Genomic DNA, 7,917 nt, shown 5'->3' on the forward strand with positions numbered 1-7,917 from the left:
TTCTTATTTTAACATAAGATACGTATTTTAGCCCTTAATTTGGGAAATAACTTGTACCACTGAAAGCAAATAAAAATAAATGTATAGTTTATTCACAAATGCACTCTATAAACCATAAGCATATTGAGTTTGTGTCTTGGCTATCACCAACATGCACCAGAGTACAGGAAATCACAAATACGAGAGAGAAAATTGCCCCCCATTCAACTACACACCCACTTTTGGTGAAGGGTATGACTTTCCGAAATTTTCCCTTATTTTGAGTTAAAAATCTGGGAAATATCCCTTTTTTTCAAACCTCAAAGTTGACAGGTATGCCCAAGTATGACCACGGTGTCGTCCCGCCCCCGCACAAGATATACTACAATGAGACGGCAGAGGGAAGGCCCTGCGTGCTAACCAGCCCACAGCCCTTGGCCCAGGGCCTCCAGCACTTCCGCCCCACGACCCACCACACCTCAACTCCAGACCATCACGCAACATGCCGTATTTGTCCTATATAAGAATGTAAATGGCTATATTGTGGGCTTTCTCTAATGTATTGCATTAAAAGAAGTGCGCGCTCAGGGTGAGTCTCTGCCCAGATTTCGCCCTGCACGCCATAACAACCCTGCATACTCATGTATATATGCCTCCTCTAAATTGTGTAAGCATTAAAAGAAGCGAGGCGTGCAGTGAAACACCTGAAGAGGCATCTGCATGCACGCCTCGCTTGCCCTAGTCTATTTGTTGTTCTTGTTATTGGTAGATGTATGATGTATGCAAACTAATATGTAGTGCATTTAAAAGAGAATAAGGCATGTTGCGTATTGCCAGGAAGAGGTATGTGTGTGTGCGCAAAGGGCGAGTGCGCGGCGGGGGCCCAGAACCCGCGAATACCCCCACAGCACCGACCAACACCAGTCCCACGTGGCAACCTGACAGGACCGGGGCGCCCAAGCCACCCATGGGGCCCAGGCAGAACAGGGATGAGTGAAGTAGAGAGAGGCAGAGAGAAAGAGAAAGGAGGAAAGGAGAGGGGGAAAATAAATAAATAATTTAAACCAAAAAAAAAAGGAGGCGGGAAAGAGAGATTATATAGGTTAGAGATAATGAGATTTTATTTATATATATATATATATATATATATATATATATATATATATATATATATATATAAAATAATAATAGTAAAAATAATTGTTCCAGCTACCATCCGCCGCCCTATTTTTTATATAGCTATTTACATGTGGATGTAAAGTTGTGAGTTGGATCTCAGGCGCAGAGGGTCAGGTCATAACTGTAAGAAGGTGATGAAGGGTGTCCAAGGGGAGGGTGTATCCTGAGTGTTGTTTAAGTTTGGAGTGGATATATTGTCCAATGATATATGTAGCGCGGACAATGTGTGGGTGGAGCACAGAGGACGGCAGGACAACGTTTGGAGGTAGAGACAGCGTATTTATTAATCAACTTTTCAGTTGTACGATCGCAAGCACACAGACACACACTCAGCCTCCAATCCCGGGTCGCGCTCCCTCTGCTCTCTCTCAGCCTTCTTAAATAGTGAGCGGCTTACTGGGAAAACACACACAAAACACAGGTTAATTACCGTCAGGTGTAGCGATTCTGCCACTCACCTTCCCCGGCTCCACCCTCCTGTCACAGACCGATGCTTGACCACGCCCCCGCTGCCACAATATATAATCCGATAACAAATTTTTCCAATGAGTGATGTGTACAGTATTCCTTGAGTTCCAGTTCATGAGGATTGTTTTCTTGGCGATAGTCAGCGCTACTAGCAGTATTTTATTGCATGAGGTGCTTATATTGATTGCGGTTGTATCACCAAGTATACACAGGGAAGGGGTTGCTGGGATGTGACAGCCAAGAATGGTAGAGAGTGATTCTGTGACACTTATCCAAAACCTTTTGATTGGAGTGCAATGCCAGACAGCATGAATGTATGTGTCTGGGTTATTTTGCATGCAGTGAGAACACAAATCAGAGTCAAAGCCCATTTTATATAGTTTCTGTGCAGTGAAGTGAAATCTGTGAAGAACCTTGTACTGTATTAATTGTAGATTGCTATTTTTTTGTCATGAGGTAGATGTTTTTACAGATTTGGGTCCAGAAGTCAGCACCGGGAGTAATGGACAAATTTGATTCCCATTTGTGATATGGTAGGCTTAAGTTTTTTCTAAACGAGATATAATTTTGTATATTTTGGAAATAATTTTTTGGGGGGAGGGAATGTTGATCAACTCCATGATTGGTGAGGGGATGTCTAGGTTAGCTGTCTGGATATTAATTTTAGCTTGGATAGATGATTTAATTTGTAGGTATTCTAAAAAGTGTTTACTCTCAATGCCGTACTTCTGGACCAAACAAGGGGATGAAGCCAAATTTTTGTCTTGAATAATGTGATGAAGTTGAGTGATGCCCTTGCCTATCCATGTGAGAAAATTGAGTGGTTTTTTTGTTGACAGTGAAATCGGGCTTATTCCAAATTGGGGTGCGATTTGACGGTGCTACAGGTGAATCAGTGACGTGATAGAATTTCCACCAAGCTGTCAGACTAGATGATATTGTTCGTGCTTTGAAGGATGGATGTTTTTTAACTGACTGACTACAGAAAGGAAGGTCTGAGATCTGAATATCCTTGCAAATGGTTTGTTCTATGTCTAACCAGGTGTTGTCTGAGGGGGTGGGATGTAACCATTTGTATATGTAACGAAGCTGGTTGGCCAGGGCAGAATGTTGGAAGTGTGGAGCCTCTAGTCCTCCGAGTATTTTAGGTTTTTGTAGAGTGGTCAGTTTGATTCTTGGTGTCTTATTTTTCCAGTTGAATTTAATAATTGTTGAGGCTAGTGATTTAAACCAGGAAGGGGAGGGCTGTGTCGGAATCATTGAGAATAAATAATTTATTTTGGGTAATATTGACATTTTGACGACTGATATCCTGCCCATGATGGATAGTGGAAGGTTTGTCCATCGCTGAAGATCATCATCTATTGAATTGAGCAGGGGGGTAAAATTTAGACTAAATAAATCTGACAGCCTGGGGGAAACCTTTATCCCTAAATATGTAATATAATTAGTACATAGTGGGATAGGTGATGAATGGGCTGTCACATCCCAGCTGTTGGAGTGTAATGGAAGAATTGCAGACTTATTCCAATTGATTGAGTATTCAGAAAGAGAATGTGTCAATAAGTTTAATGGTTTTTTTACTGATACTGTGGGGTCTTGAAGAAAAAGTAGGATATCGTCGGCATAGAGGCTGATTTTATGATGCATATTTAGAGTCTGAACTCCCTTAATGTGGGGGTTCTGACGGATGGCAGCAGCTAGAGGTTCAATGAAGATGTTAAATAATAAAGGGGAGAGTGGGCATCCCTGTCTAGTTCCCCGGTGCAGAGTGAAACTGTGTGATGTTAGTCCATTGGTGATCACTGTGGCTGAGGGTGAAGTGTAGAGAATCTTAATCCAATTAATGAACGATTCCCCGAAACCAAACCGCCCTAATGTGGAAAACAGGAAATTCCAGTTGACCCTATCAAAAGCTTTTTCCACATCAAGAGTTGCTATAATGGTTTTTTCTTGTAAAGTTGAGGAGTGATGCATTATGTTAAACAATCTGTGGGTGTTGGAGGAAGAAATTCTGCCTTTGATGAAGCCAATCTGATCTGGGTGGATAATGGATGGGGAGACCGCTTCTAATCCGTGCGCTAACGTTTTGGTGATTATTTTATTGTCAACATTGAGTAGGGAGATTGGCTGGTAGCTGGATGGCATTGTTGGATCCTTATTGGGCTTAAGGAGAAGTGAAATTGAAGCTGTGGTGATACTAGCTGGAAGTCTTTTTTTTTTTGTTTTGATACATTGATCATCCTGATAAAAAGTGGAGCCAAAATGGACCAAAATTGTTTGTAGAACTCAGCAGGGAAGCCATCCGGACCTGGTGCTTTGTTATTAGGCATACGTGCTGCCAGTCCAGATATGTCTCCTATTGAGAACGTATGATGCATCATGAAGGGGAGAATCAAACAACGGTGACCACAGACTGTTGAGCAGCTGAAGTCTTGTATCAAGCAAAAATGGACAAAAATTTCAATTGCAAAACTGCAAGAATTAGTATCTTCAGATCCCATATGATTAAAAAGTGTTATTAAAGGAAAGGTAATGTAATATAATTATAATAATGCCTCTGTCTCAACTTTTTTTTGAGTGTGTTGCAGGTATCAAATTCTAACTTCATTTAAATTTACAAAATACAATTAAGTCGGTCAGTAAAACTATTGAAAATCTTTTCTTTGTACTTTTGTCAGTTAAATAAAGGTTCACATGAATTAACAAATCAGAGACTTCTGTTTTTATTGCATTTTGGAAAATACCTCAACTTTTCTGGAAATTTGGCTTGTGTGTTTTTCATTATATAATCAAAACTTTCCTTATATGCACCACACCTCCTTTCAATAACCTGCATTATATATGAAACAAAACACACAGAACAGAAGCACACGGTGACACGTTTTATCTTTTAGATTTACAACACAATCACCTTAGACTTGAATTTAAAATCGATGCCAAATATCTATACCAAACATAACATAATATTACATTGTACAGTTTGCATGTGTAGTACAGATTGGGCAGCATCACAACTACCTGAACCGCATCACCTCCACAATTGGCACTCTGCATGCATGGCTCAAACTGGGCATGGGACACGGATCAGGTAACTGTACAGTGTTATCACATGACTTGCAAGCCCAAAATCATTAAAAATTCGGACTGAAAAACTTCTAATTATAATGAACTGTGGTAAAATTGGATGTTTTGTGAAAAAAAAAATCCAGTGACAATGCATCGTGGCAATATACTGGACAATGACCAAATCAAATCATATACACAGATACTTATGTTATGCATATATACACACATACAATACATATATACAGTACAGACATATACACATCCATACGTACACAGACACCAATATCATAATTATGCATATATATGCGGCACGGTGGTGTAATGGTTAGCGCTGTCGCCTCACAGCAAGAAGGCCTGGGTTCAAGCCCCGTGGCCGGTGAGGGCCTTTCTGTGTGGAGTTTGCATGTTCTCCTCGTGTCCACGTGGGTTTTCTCCGGGTGCTCTGGTTTCCCCCACAGTCCAAAGACATGCAGGTTAGGTTAACCGGTGACTCTATTGACCGTAGGTGTGAATGTGAGTGTGAATGGTTGTCTGTGTCTATGTGTCAGCCCTGTGATGACCTGGTGACTTGTCCAGGGTGTACCCTGCCTTTCGCCTGTAGTCAGCTGGGATAGGCTCCAGCTTGCCTGTGACCCTGTAGAACAGGATAAAGTGGATAGAGATAATGAGATGAGATATATACTGTATCAGTATGCTATACTCAACACAGATATGCTTCTTGATCGTTTAATTAGTATGTATTTTGTATTTGATTTCCAAGTAATTCTATCATCTATTATTACCCCAAGAAATGTATTATTAGAAACTCTTTCAGTATAAAAAAACCCATCAGAAATCAGAAACACTTTTATTGCCAGGTATGTGGACACACAAGGAATTTGACTCCGGTTTCACTTAGCTCTCATAGTACAAAACAGATGCAAAAAAAAAAATTGGTGCAATAGGTGCATAGTGCAAAGTAATCCAGGTAAGTCAAGTATGAAATAGATAAATAAATATAAAGTATACAGTGTGCACAGAATGACGGTATGAGTGTGCAGATATTTTACAAGTGACATTACTGATCAACACCATCTACCTGTACATTTATTGCCTTATTTATTTTATAATTATTAAAAAACATGATTCTTGTTTTCGACAGATTTAATGATAATTTATTTAGATCAAACCAACTTTTTAACCTGCACAATTCTGACGAGATTGTTTTCTAACTCATGTAAATTTGTTCCAGAACAAAACATATTTGTGTCATCTGCAAATAATACCATCTAAAATATCTTTGATACATTGCACATATCATTTATATAAAGAATGAACAGTTTATATTGCTATGGCAAAGTTAATAAATTAAAAGAAATCAAATCAATAAAGAGCTTGTGAATTCTGAGAACTCAAAAACAGATGAAAGGCAAATTAGACCAGGTTAGTTTTCAATGAGCTGGAAAAGTGAGCCAGAAGAAACATGCCTGAAAATATCAGACTTTGAACAACACTAGGGAGGGGCAGGTAAATGGAGTAGGGTTTGGGGTTTAATGGATCAGTCACAAAACATGCAAAATACATGTCTTCAAAAAATAAATATATTATTATAGTACTATCAGCAAATAGGAACTAACAATTTCAAAGCAGTTCCATCAAGATGGTTCCAGCATCTGTAGTAAATGGACCAAATAGCACAAACACTTAACAACTACACTGGAATTTTCTGATAGCATTTTTCCCATGTGATAAATGGCTCTGTATTAAGTTACACACAGGCTATGGCTTGTATGAGAAGCTTATGAGAACTGAAACTATTCTATTCTTATTATTTATTTAGCACAGATGGGGTGTAGCTAGGATTTTTCAAAGGGGGGGTCACACACTGAGGCTACATCCACACGACAACGGCAACGAGATTTTTTTTTAAATATCACGTCCACATGGGCAACGGATCAGTAAAATATCAGGTACATATGGCAACGCAACACTTGCTGAAAACGATGCAATACACATGCCACACCTCTACGTGCGCTGTAAGACGGTCCCATCGGAGACACCAGAACAATAGAAGAAGTAGACGCATGCGCATAAACCCCTTCTTCTGTAGCATCAGCCACATAAAGTTTTGATTATTAATCAGTAGCGTAAAACGAAAGACGCGGAAAGAGGAATGAATGGGGTTAGATGGAAGCCGGTACGCCAACATTCTGATATCCTCCAGAATTCTTTAATGGTCCGGAATAAATTGAATGCTACACGTTGATGGATTACTTTGTTCTTCTACGCCCTTTTTGAGGAATGTAGCATCGAGTTCGTTACACTTCTACCTGGCGTGAAGCACTGACAGTCATGTGGTTATGACGTCATCGTAAACAAATCCGTTCTACTCATCCAGACGACTTCGCAACGGCGCCGTTGCCAGATTTTTCCACTCTGGAACCCGTTCTCAAAAAAATATCGTTTTGGGGCACCCAAAACGCCGGTGCCGTGTGGACTCCAGGCCGAAACGATAAACAATTTTATCAGATTCACCTGAATCCGTTGCCATGTGGACAGGGCCTGACTGGCAGCCTGAGTACATACCAGCAGGTTTGTAAATGAAAAAAATACATTGAATACATTTGAGAAAATAATGTGGTCTTTGCATCCTTCTTTCATTTCATGTTGCGAGCTGTTGAGATGTCGGACAATGATTTGGCCAAATCAGCTTTATCCGGCAAATCAAGAACGCCTACATCGACAAAAAAAGAATGGTTGAGCTTACTGACCGTACTAATGTTTTGGGCTAATTCTATCAAACCAAACAACAGCGACCATAGCATAAGCAAACCAAGCTCACTCACCGGCAACTGCCGCTTAGGCCGGTGTTTCTTGGTCTGCCGAAGGCGATGATGCATCTTGTTTTGAGTCTGTTTTATCATAAAATAAAATTGACTTAGTACTAGAATAGAACTATGAAAAATATGTAACAAAAAATAGTTGCCATTGCTAGTTTTAGGTAGCTTAGAAACTGGCTCTTCCATTATTGCTGTTTCTTCCACGTTTTCTTGATGCTGTGTTCTAGAAACGGCACACTAAAACTTAGCTTTGAAGCCACAAAATGCAACTTTGATGGAAAAAAATATATAATAAATTGCTTACCTCTCTTCACGTCGAAAGAAAGAGTTTCGCGTGTTTTGACATGGTGAATTATTAACACGAGGAAATACTCGTAATTCCCAACTAAAAAGACTGCAGCTA

The sequence above is a fragment of the Neoarius graeffei genome, chromosome 4, assembly GCF_027579695.1.
Source record: "Neoarius graeffei isolate fNeoGra1 chromosome 4, fNeoGra1.pri, whole genome shotgun sequence".
Taxonomy (NCBI): Eukaryota; Metazoa; Chordata; class Actinopteri; order Siluriformes; family Ariidae; genus Neoarius; species Neoarius graeffei.